At 56.2% G+C, this 10,728-nt stretch overlaps 1 pseudogene; it reads right to left on the bottom strand.

Moving 5' to 3' along the window:
- Nucleotides 1–2,587: 2,587 nt before the first annotated feature.
- LOC132335028 (serine/threonine-protein kinase pim-1-like) lies at nt 2,588–5,033 on the bottom strand (annotated as a pseudogene).
- Between the last annotated feature and the right edge of the window lie 5,695 nt (nt 5,034–10,728).

Here is a 10,728-nt window from a genome sequence, read left to right as displayed (position 1 = left end):
ACCTCAGCTCTGGGAGCACTGTCTGCCCCAAGCTCCAGGGGCTGCAGTGGGAGCCCGGCTGGGCTCTGCCCTGGGGCCATCCTGCAGGGACAGCTGGAAACAGGGAGCATTCCCTTGCCACAAAGAGCCAAGCCAGGGCTTAGGGGGCAGCTGCTCCAGCCCGGACTGCACTGTTGTGTGCTGTGCTCCGGGGCTGGGGCTCCCTGCACAGGGGACTGGATGGTGTGCCAGAGTGTTGTCTTAGATAACACAAATTCTAGCGTCATCATAGCGCAAGGATTTCGTATTGTTAGAGCTTCATACCTTCTTGCTGTTCCTCACAGGCAGTTCCTCTACACACTGACTGATCCAGCTCCTTGCAGGAGTAATCTGACTCCTCTCACTCCTCTTCCCTTACTCTTATATATCACTAGTTCTTGTTGGTTGCAGGTGTGGCCTGTCAAGATCAGGCCCACCTCCAATCTTCAGCAACTGGTCCAGCTGCAACTCATTGGGGACAAGATCACCCTGTACACCAGAGGAGACAGAGCAGCTTCAGCTTCGGCCTAACTGAGGTGGGTGTGTGGGCTGGGAAGGGTGAAGAGGCTCAAGGGGATTCAGAGAGCTCATCCTGCTGGAAGGACAAGGGAAAGGGAATGGGAGCTCAGCCGTGAGCAGAGCTGAGGGCTGCAGAGTGGCTCTCAATGACACCAAAATCCCATGGGACCTCTGAGACATTGCTGCTCTTCAGCCAGTGACAGGATGCATCCCTAAGCCTGGGGCTCAGCCTTCCTCGTGGGGAGGGGCACCAAGGAAGGCAACAGTGTGATACAGGCTGCAATGGGCTGGGAACTCACCGAGGGAAAAGAGGGAGCAGTAGTAAAAGGCAGATGGGGAGAGAACTGTTCAGAGAAGGGCTGAGCTACAACTTGAGCAAGCTGAGAAATGTCATTTGAGGGGCATCCCAGATTGATTTCATTTCAGAAGTTATTGAACAAATTTATTTTTTGGGGGGTGTCATGTTTTCCCTTGGAGGTGTACACTCTGCAAACTTGAGCTGTGCTGCCAAAATGCTCAAGCAAGTCTGTGCTGCAGGTCACACCATTTCTTCTTTGGCTAATTCCAGCCCGGTGCTGAGCTCCAGCAGAGCCCTGCCAGAGCCCAGAGCAGCCTCAGCACCCGCAGAGCCCGGCTGCAAGGAGAGAAAGCAGAAACTGCCCGTCAGCTGAAGGCTCCTGTGCCCTTGTCCCAGCCGCCCACGGTGCCCAGGCCATGCTGGCCGTGCTCAGAGCGGTGCCCAGAGCTGCCCATCACTGCTGCTTTTGGCAGCAGGGCAGGAGGGCAGGACGTGTGCCCAGCCTGCAGCCAGCCAAGGCACATCCACCTCCTCAGCAGCTGCCCAGAGCAGGAGGCTCCTGTGCTCGCTGCCATCTCCCAGAAGCTCTGATCCCACCATGCCAGGCAGACGGGGACCCACCTCACGCCCTCCCCTGCTGGAAGAAAAGCTGGTCCCAAATGATGTCCTCAGCCTTCTCCAAGGGCAGGCCCATCCACACTGCAGCTGGTCCCAAGCACTTCCTGATCCAGACTGGACCCAACCTATAAGGCTTCATCTAGAAAAACAAACAACAAAATATTGAAAATAGATTACAGACAAAAAGGGGAAACAAGAAAAAAGGTAAAAAAATCTTATCTCTGCCAGGGCCTTGAGGAAGGCCCAATCCCTGCATGCAAGGAAAAACCCACACACGGTTGAGGGAAGCCCAGGCTTTCTCCCTTCCCCCCTGCACTGCCCCCCACAATAATGCTGATCCCAAAGCAAACAAGGGCAGTGGAGCAGCCCAAGCCCTTCCTTGCCTGCACAGCAAAGCAGCCTCAGCACAGGTTCTGGAGTCCCACCTCTGCTCCCACCATGGGGTTTGTTTGTGTCGGGCTGGCTGCCCCAGCCCCAGCCTGGGGCACGGTGGGGGCTGTTGGCAGGGCCAGGAGCCCACTCCCATTTCATATGCAGCCCAGCCCATCCCCCCAGCCCTGCCAAAACCAGCTGGGCAGGCGACTGAAGGATCAGCTGCATCTGCCCCAGCAAAGGGGGAACCTTTGGTTCCCCGCCAGGCTGTGCAATGCCCAAATCTGGGAGCATCCCCCTGGGTGTGGACTCATCTGTAAATTTTCTGTGGAGCCTGGCTTTGAAGAAGGTGCCACAATCAAAGTCCATCATCTTCAGCTGGCCAGTGGCCAGGTCCAGGAAGAGGTTGCCATTCTTGATGTCCTCCTCACTGTCTCCAGCAGCAGCAGTCCAACCTGGTACAGCTTCTCCAGGGGCTCCTTCTCCTTCCCTTGGGTGAGACCAGGCTCTCAGGTTCTGCCCAGAGCCCCAGCTGTCAGGGAACCAGGACAAGCAAAACCAGCTCAGATGGTGGCCACCAGTGCTTGCCAGAGCAGCTCAGCTCCAGCACAAGGGCTGTGTGTTCCCATCTGATGAGCCCTGGGCAGTGACACGGGCAGGACAAAAAAGTCTGGCTTCCTTTGCTTCTGATTGCCAAGGCATGTGTGGAGCTGTAACTTACCAGGGCCCTGCATCACAGTGTGCCTGTGGCTCTCCCTTCTTCTAGGGCAGATGAATATCCTGCATCCAAGGATGACAGAGCAGCTCTTCTAATGAGGGCCTTTCCAAGTCCAGCATGGATAAACACCGCCTGATCAGATCTTGGCACTCTGGGCAGAGAAACCACAAGCCGCTGGTCAGTTGGAGAAGGCTCCTGTTGGCTTTGCCCCACTATTCCCGTGCCCAGGCCATGCTGGATGTGCTCAGAGCTGGGCCTAAGCTTTCCCATCCATTCCCTGGTTTGGAGGAGAGCAGGACATGTGCCACATCCTCAGCCGCTGCCAGAGCGGGATGCTCACGAGCCCGCTGCTGTCTCCCAGCACTGGTATTCCCCCGTGCCCAGAGATGAGGATCCACCTTGCGAGAGCCCTTGTGGCAGCGAGAGCTGATGGTCCCAGCTGATGTTCTGGCCCCTCCTGAAAGGGTGCTCCCCACAGACCATCTGATGTCGCAGGATGCCCAGGGACCAGATGGTAGCTGGCCTGCCATAGTACCAGCCAAAGTGGGTCCATTCCGGGGGGCTGTATGACCGTGTTCCTATGGAATACAGATGGAGTTCATCAGGGGGATGCTGCTGCTCCCAGAGCCTGGCCCCAGCATCCCTGCTCCAGTGGCACATGGGGTGTGACGCACTGCCCTCTCACCAGCACCTGGGACTTGTGTACAGACTTCGGGTTGGAAAAGAAGCCACTGGGGTTGGAAGAGGGCAGTGGAAGCCCTGGCAAGGTCCCACCATAACAAGGAAGAAACCACTCAGTGCTGAGGGAAAATACATGCCTGCATCCTCCTTGCCTGCATTGCTCCAAAAACATTATGAACCCAAAACAAACCAGGCGAGTGGACCAGTCCAAGCCCTTTCTCACCTGCACACCAAACTGGCTGGGGCACTGGTTCCGACCCCCCCTCTCAGCTACCCCCACCCACGGGTGTTTCTGTTGGGCTGGCTGCCCCAGGCCCAGTCCTGGGCAGAGTGGTGGGCAAAGGCTGCCTGCAGGGCTGGAAGCTGGCTCCACACCCAGCCCTGCTCAAAAGCAACTTGGCTGAAGTCTCAGTGCCATGAAGGGCTGCAGAAGGGAGAATCCCCACTGCCACACCCAGCTTGGGCTCTGAGATGTTGGGCCATGAGATGCTGGGACCAGGAGCACACCCTGTGTGGGCTCACCTGCAAAGTGAGTGTAGGCTGTGTCCTGCAGGTAGGTGCCACAGCCAAAGTCAATCAATTTGGCCTGCCCGGTGGCCAGGTCAACCAGGATGTTCTCTGGTTTGATGTCCCTGTGCAGGACCCCGCAGCTGGTGCAGTGCCGCACGGCCTCCAGCACCTGGCGGAACAGCTCCCGCGCCACCTCCTCGGGCAGGAAGCCCCGTGCCCAAATGAAATGCTGCAGGTCCTGACACCGCTCCGGGCGCTCCAGCACCATCAAGACGTCGTTGGGGAGCTCAAGCCACTCCAGCAGCTGGACCACACCAGGGAAGCCAGTGGACACCTTGGCCAGCAGCACGATCTCCAGGGGTGCGCTGGTGCCGTCGGGCTGCGGGAGGAGCACGATGCCGTCAGTGGGGCTGATGCCGTGCTGGGGCTCAGGAAGCCCTCAGCCAGCCTGGGATGCTCTGTGCCCTGCGCTGGCCCCACGCCCACTCTCCCTCGAGGCGTCCTGGCGGCTTCCACCCTGTCGGGCCTCGGCTCATCCCCGCCCGGCACGGCCCGGCTGCTCCCGCTGGCCCCGCTCACTCACCAGCTCGCCCCAGTGCCGGACGCGCTCCCGTGGCACCCTTTTGATGGCCACCTGCAAGCCAAGGGCAGCAGCGGGCTGAGTTCGCTGTCCGCCTTGCTCAGCCCCATCCTCCGCCTCCTCCTCCTCCGCCCCCTCCTCCTCCTCCTCCTGCGCCCGCCGCTCACCGGGGCGCCGTCCGAGAGCCGCGTGGCCGCGAAGACGCTGCCGAAGCCGCCGCGCCCCAGCAGCGAGCCCAGCCGGTACTGCTCCTTCAGGCCCTGCTGCGCCTTCCCTGCCGGCGGGACACGGCTGTCAGCGCTCGGCCCGGGGGCGGCAACGGCCCCCGAGCGCCCCTCAAGCGCCTCAGGCCGGCCATCCCCAGGCGTTCGCTCCCTGCAGCGGGACAGCGGCGGCTCGGGGCCGGCGGCCGCGCTGCCGAGCGGCGGAGCTCGGGCCAGGCAAGCGGCAGCGGAGGCGGCGGGAGCGGCCGCGCCGCTTATGTCCTCTGCGGGCCCCGGGAGGGGCTGGGGCTGGGGCCGGGGCCAGGCTCGGGCCAGGCGGAGCCAAAGGGAGGCGATGCCGCCCCAGCCCCAGGCACGGATGCCCGCTCAGCAGCGCCACCGCCAGTACGACCAGAGCCGGCCGGAGGCGAGACCGCGGCGGGATGCTCGGGGACGGGCACGGGGCAGCCCCGCCCGGGGCCGGGGGCGGGCCGGGGGCATGGCCCGATCGGGCATGGGGAGAGAGACTGGGAGCAGAGGGGACCTCGGAAAGGGAGACCGGGAGAGGGAGAGACAAGCGGGACTGCGGGACAAGCGGGACTGCGGGAGAGGGAGAGGACAAGCAAGAGGGGCTCGGCAAAGTCGCTGCTTTCGCTGCTGCTTTCGCTGCTGCTGCTGCCGCTGCAACTGAAGCGCCGGGGCCGTTTGTCCCCGTGTCCATTTGCCCGTTGCCCACTCGCCCCCGCGCCGAGCCCCGCGCTCCCCGGGGGCAGCCCCTGAGCCTGTCCAAACACGGGAACTTGGCCATGTTCAGTCAAGACCCAGAGTCTGCACTCCTGCACAGCGGCACAGGAATCCCCTCAGTCCCTGCTGTGCATTGTCCCTGCTGAGGGTCAAACACCATCGGAGCCCATTCCCTGAGTGCTGAATTTGTACGTGACCCAGGCACTGCACTTACCTCTCCAGCATTGCTTTCCAGAGAAAACCAGGGGAAGGCAAACTGGGTGTAGCTCATGGTATTTGACAGTGTCTACAACTTGCCAAGTCATGGATCTTCGAGGTGAGATCCATTTGGAATTAATGGGAAGGAGAAGTAGTGCAAGATGGAAAAGGGGAGCATAAAAATAAATCGAGTAAAACATCTCAAATGGTTTCTTTCTGTTTTCTTTGAATTTCTTAAAAGCTCTTTCATTTTTCCCATCATCTGCTCCTCAATCCTCTTTGCTCTTTCCAAGAATCTTTCTTGGAGAACGAGGTGCAGCTTCTGTCACAAGATGTGCCACCAACTGCAGCTCCTCTTGGCTTTCCACATTGTGCGTGCAGCACGACTCTTGCAGCAAAGCAGGACAAATATTTGAAGAACTTGACAGCTTGTTCTTTCTTTTCCTTGTGGGCTGGGCAGTTGTTCCATTGGTGAGGTTTTCAATGTTGCTGTTCTACCCTCAGAAAACATGATGGGCTACCAGGAATTGTTAGGGAATGCAAACCTGACTGAATGCAGAGAAAGAATCTCCAGAGCCTGCAGCCTGAAGTGGAGAGCTGTGGGATAATCATTCCAACATGCCTGTGGACATACAGAAAGTGAGCTAGAAGATGAAAATGGGCTGACAGAGGGAGTTTGTTTCAGTGTTCAGTTCAGATGCTTCTCCATCTCATGCATTGATATGAATCAAGAGTACAGTCAGTTCATGAAAAGTACCAGAACATGCTGGACCTGTCAGGAGATGACTGGAAGAATCTGAAAAGGAGAAATGCAGGGAATGATTTGGCAAACTTTGTCTCTAAGAAGGGTCATATTTTCCTAATAATTTCTGATCAATTCCCTCTGCTTTTGTGCTTCCTAACAAGTCCTTTTTCATCCCAGATTGCCCATGAAATGGGAACCCAGAGCTTGTGGAAGTGCCTGAAAGATGCCCTGTTCCTCTGCAGGGACCCTGAGGCTGAAGCAGGAGCCTGAGCCCTCTCTGGGGAAGCCTCCTCCGAGCTGGAATTTGTGCCGCGCTGGGAGAGGAGGAGGAGGGGGAGAGCGCTGGCGCTGTGTGGCAGGAGCAGGAGGTTTGGGCCGCAGGACATTCCGTCTGCGCCGCTGCCCCGCAATGGGCGGCCGTGCCCGGGGCTCTGTGCCTGGCCCCGCGTGCGCTGAGCTCCCGACACTGCGGGAGCTCCCCGGGCTGGGCTCAGCTTCCCGCTGGGACTGGGCAGCAGGCTGGGCTCCAGCTGGGATCAGCAGCAGCTGGAAATACCTCTGCGCATCGCCACTTGCTGCTGCTGCTGCTGCTCAGAAGAAAAATGGAGCAGGTCAAGAAGTTCTGGTTTCTCTTCCTCCTGGTGGATTTTTTCATTTGATTTGACACTTGAGAGGCAATTTCTGTGATTTTATTTCAGCAGCAGCAGCAACAGGGCCGTGTTTGAGCACTGCAAATGTGGTCTGTGTGGCTTTAATTCTCCTTGACTTAGTGCTCAGGGACTTTAGGGGATTTCAAGATCTGCTAATCATGATGCCTGTGACCAAAAGCCTGAGTTCACCTATTGCCGGCCGGGGGTCTATGTACAAAATCACAAACAGGACCGGACTGCTGAGGAATGTGTCTTGAGGTGTTTATTTTCCAGCATCAGTCTCATTACATGGTTATGACAATGGGAAGATGCCAGCAGTTTGTCTCCTCGGCAGCAGACAAAGAACTCAATGTTACAACTTACTTTAAAAGTTTTTTGACCAATCACGCAAAGTAAAGCATATTGACAGTAGTTCTATCCAACCATTATAAGCACACGTACCTTCGGTTAAAACAATGCCCGATTATTTTGAATACAATACCTGCTTGTGAGCCACAATGTTCAGAGTTCATTTATTAAGCTCAGTACTTCCTAATATCAGGCTAGATATACTTTTCTGCAGCTTAGGGAGTTTTTCTAGCCAAGCATTAATACACAAACTATTGTTCTATTTGTCCTTACTTTCCCACTTCTTATTTAACTTTTCTGCTGCCCTATCTCACGGTTACAGCTCAGCTCTAATCACAGTTCTGCTGTCTCTGAGGCCTGCCTTTTGCAGCTTTCCCAAAACCCTCTGATTTTAAGGATTCCCACATTCACCGTCACGAAAGCACTCTGGGTAGCACTGATCAAAAAAGGCAATTGCAGTTTTACCGATAAATTTCAAGTGGCAAGAGCAGCCATGATCTCCAATTGCCAAGGCAAAGGCAGCAGCAGCCTCCTGCTGTCACCTCAGGGTGAGTAAAGCAGTGCTGAAAACAGCGCTGGAACCCGATCCTTTCTTTCTCTGCGGGCTGGGTCAGGGCAGCACAGGCGGGCCCTGCGCAGTCAGGGCTGTGTGTGGGTGATTGCTGCTCTACTCCAGAACTGAGCTGGAAAAAGCCCTCGGGAGCCGAGGCAGGAGCAGGCGGGAAGGGGCCGGCGCTGCTGCTGCTCCTGGCCGGGAGCCCCGGCTGGGCCGGGCCGGCGCCCCCTGCGCTGCGGCTGCTGCTGCTGCCAGAGCCGGGCGGGACTCGGGGACAGGGAACGGACACGGGGGGACAGCAAAGGCCTGGCGGCTGCAGGGATGGTGGCGCTCGGGCCAGCGCCAGCACAGAGCTTCAGCCCGCAATGAACCCCGAGGGAAACGCTGGGGAAAGGCTCCATTTCAGCCTTTCTTCACTCGGGGCTGTGAAGGGACTGAAATAAAAGGAGAACAAGCAGGGCCCGACCCCATCTCCTTTGGGAGGAGCCCCAGGCCTGGGGCTGTGAGGGGCCATGGGGGTCTGTGAGGGGCTGTGAGGGGCTGTGAGGGGCTGAGAGGGGCTCAAAGGGGTCATGAGGGGCCATGAGATGTGAGGGGTCCTGAGGGGCCATGAGGAGTTTTGAGGGGCCATGAGAGTCTCTGAGAGGCCATTAAGGGCTGTCGGGGACCTTGAGGGGGAGAAGGGTCTCTGAGAGGCTGTGGGAGGCCAGGCACCTCATGGAACCAAGGGTCGGTTATGACACTGTGTCCTGGTCCAGGGCAAATTTGGGAGAGAACCCCAAAGGGCCCCCCTAGGTAATCAGATTCTACCACCCCTCCCCCAACCGGTCCAGGAGAAAATACCTCCTTGGAGAAAAGTGGAAAAAAACAGTTTATTAAACAAGAAAACTTAATATTAAACAATAAAACCCCTTGCTGCTCCCAAGGAGATGACAAACCCAGAGAGTCCCCTCCCCAGATTCCAGTTCAGCTCACTCAGTCTCTTATCAGTCCCTCCGGCGCTGGAAATGCCGTGGACCAGGCCCGGCCCGGCCCACCGATGCAAGCTGCTGGTGCTCCTATGGTTGTTCAGTCCAGAGCAGGTGTGAACAGGTCCAGAGAAAGAGGAAAAAAAAGGAAAAAACAAAAAAGCACAGTCCAGGGAATTTCTTTGCCTCAGCTAGCTAAACTAACTAAAAAGCAAGAAAAAAATAGAGAGCCCTGTCCCGCCGTCTGTTCATCCGCAGAACCACGCAGTCCAGAAGCAGGAATGTGTAGGAGTGAGTTCAGTGTCTGAAAACAAACTGCGCGCCTCCTCTCCCCGCCTCAATCTTTGAAGCAAGTCTTAAAGGTGCAAAACTTACTATTCAGCATAAACGGAATGAGACGATTGGGGATAAAAGCATCATATAGTCAACCTAGGACATTCCACCCCTTATCCCCATATCGTCAGCTTACTACTAAAACTAATATATATATTCTAACTCTATAAACTCATACATCAGACATTCAATATACAGCTATACACAGACAATGGTAGTAACATTTAGCAGACAGTGATATTTACATGTAAGTCTCACCCAACAATGAGATCTCCCTGAGGTACACATCGTGTTCTTCCATCTCTTTGCATTATCCACCATGTGGAACCTGGTCCCTGAGCAAAGACAACCCCACGAATGGGTTTGTCTGTACTCGAGGCAGAATTAATCCAAACTGTCTTCCCTAATAAACCTCTGACATGTACCACTGGGGCTTTGTCTCCATCTACTCTATGCAAAGGCTCAGATTGGGCAGGGCCCACTCGGTTAGTAGAGCCTCGGGTGTTAACTAGCCAGGTGGCTTTTGCCAGATGCTGCTCCCAGTTTTTGAAAGATCCCCCACCTAACGCTTTCAAAGTTGTTTTCAACAGTCCATTGTACCTCTCCACTTTCCCTGCAGCTGGTGCATGGTAGGGAATATGGTACACCCAGTCAATGCCATGTTCCCTAGCCCAGGTGTTGATAAGGCTGTTCTTGAAATGCGTCCCATTGTCTGACTCAATCCTCTCAGGGGTACCATGTCTCCACAGGACTTGCTTTTCAAGGCCCAGGATGGTGTTCTGGGCAGTGGCATGAGGCACAGGATAGGTTTCCAGCCATCCCGTGGTGGCTTCTACCATGGTCAGCACGTAGTGCTTGCCTTGGCGTGTTTGGGGCAGCGTGATGTAGCCGATCTGCCAGGTCTCCCCATACCTGTACTTGGACCACCGCCCACCATACCACAGGGGCTTCACTCGCTTGGCCTGCTTGATGGCAGCACACATCTCACAGTCATGGATAACCTGAGAAATACTGTCCATGGTTACATCCACCCCTCGCTCTCGTGCCCACTTATAGATGGCATCTCTACCCTGATGACCTGAGGCGTCGTGGGCCCACCAAGCTAGGAATAACTCCCCCTTGTGTTCCCAATCTAGGTCTATCTTTGACACCTCTATCTTTGCAGCCCGGTCTACCTGCTCATTGTTTTGGTGCTCCTCATTAGCTCTGCTCTTGGGGACATGGGCATCTACATGGCAGACCTTCACAGGTAGCTTCCCTACCCTAGTAGCGATGTCTTTCCACTCATCAGCAGCCCAAATCGGCTTTCCTCTATGTGGCCAGTTAGCTTCTTTCCACCTCTCCAGCCATCCCCACAGAGCATTGGCTACCATCCACGAATCAGTGTAAAGGTAGAGCCTTGGCCACTTCTCTCTCTCAGCAATGTCCAGGGCCAGCTGAATGGCCTTGAGCTCTGCAAGTTGGCTTGATCCACCTTCTCCTTCGGTAGCTTGAGCGACCTGTCGTGTGGGGCTCCATACGGCTGCTTTCCACTTTCGTTTCATTCCCACAAGAACTGTCAGTGAAAAGAGCGTAGCGCGTTTCTTCCACTGGCAGTTCATTGTATGGTGGAGCTTCTTCAGCACGTGTCACTTCTTCTTCCTCTTCATCAGCAAGACCAAAGTTTTCA

Source organism: Haemorhous mexicanus, chromosome 16 (genome assembly GCF_027477595.1).
Source record: "Haemorhous mexicanus isolate bHaeMex1 chromosome 16, bHaeMex1.pri, whole genome shotgun sequence".
Taxonomy (NCBI): domain Eukaryota; kingdom Metazoa; phylum Chordata; class Aves; order Passeriformes; family Fringillidae; genus Haemorhous; species Haemorhous mexicanus.
Note: the sequence above shows the minus strand (reverse complement) of the source record. Positions and strands in the feature narration are given on the sequence as shown.